Genomic DNA, 1,179 nt, shown 5'->3' on the forward strand with positions numbered 1-1,179 from the left:
CACCCTACTCTCACCACTGGACAGGTCTGTCAGACAGAAAATTAACAGAGAAATAAGGGAACTAACAGATGTTATGATTCAAATAGACTTAACAAACATCTGTAGAACATTCCATCCAAAATAAAAGAATATATCTTCTTCTCAGTACCTCATGGAACCTTCTAAAAAATTGACCACATACTAGGTAACAAAGCAAACCTCAACAGATACCAAAAAAAATTGGAATAATCCCCATGTAGCTTATGAGATCACCATGGCTTAGAATTAGAATTCAACAGCAACACTAATTTCAGAAAGCCCACAAACACATGGAAATTAAACAATGCTCACCTGAATCATCAATGGATCCATGAAGAAATAAAGGAAAAAATTAAAGCCCTTCTAAAATTCAATGAAAATGACCACACAACATACCCAAATCTATGGGACACAATAGAAGCAGTGTTAAGAGGAAAGTTCACAGCACTAAATGCCTACATAAAGAAGCTGGGGAAAACCCACACTAGTGAGTTAACAAAATAGAAACAAAGAAAACAATACAAAGGATCAATGAGACCAAGAGTTGGTTCTTCAAGAAAATCAACAAAATAGACAAACCTTTATCCAAACTAACCAAAAGACAAAGAGAGAATATTCAAATTAACAAAATCAGAAATGAAAAGGGGGACATCAGACATGGAGGAAATCCAGAGAATCATTAGGTCATATTTTGAAAACCTGTAGTCCACAAAACTAGAAAACATAAAGGAAATGGACAATTTTCTGGATAAATAGCACTTACCAAGATTAAATCAAGACCAGATAAGAAAATTAAACAGACCTATAGCTGCTAAAGAAATAGAAACAGTCATCAAAAGTCTCCCAACCAAAAAAAGCTCAGGACTAGATGGTTTCAGTGTAGAATTCTACAAGATTTTCAAAGAAGAACTAACACCAATATGCCTCAAATTGTTCCATATAATGGAAACAGAAGGAACATTGCCAAACTCTTGTTAAGAGGCTACAATTACCTTAATACCCAAACCATACAAAGACATTACTAAGAAAGAGAATTACAGATCAATCTCATTCATGAACATTGATGCAAAAATACTCAATAAAATATTGGCAAATCTGGTCTACAAGAGCTAGTTCCAGGACAGGCTCCAAAGCTACAGAGAAACCCTGTCTCGAAAAACC

Source organism: Microtus ochrogaster, chromosome 16, assembly GCF_000317375.1.
Source record: "Microtus ochrogaster isolate Prairie Vole_2 chromosome 16, MicOch1.0, whole genome shotgun sequence".
Taxonomy (NCBI): Eukaryota; Metazoa; Chordata; class Mammalia; order Rodentia; family Cricetidae; genus Microtus; species Microtus ochrogaster.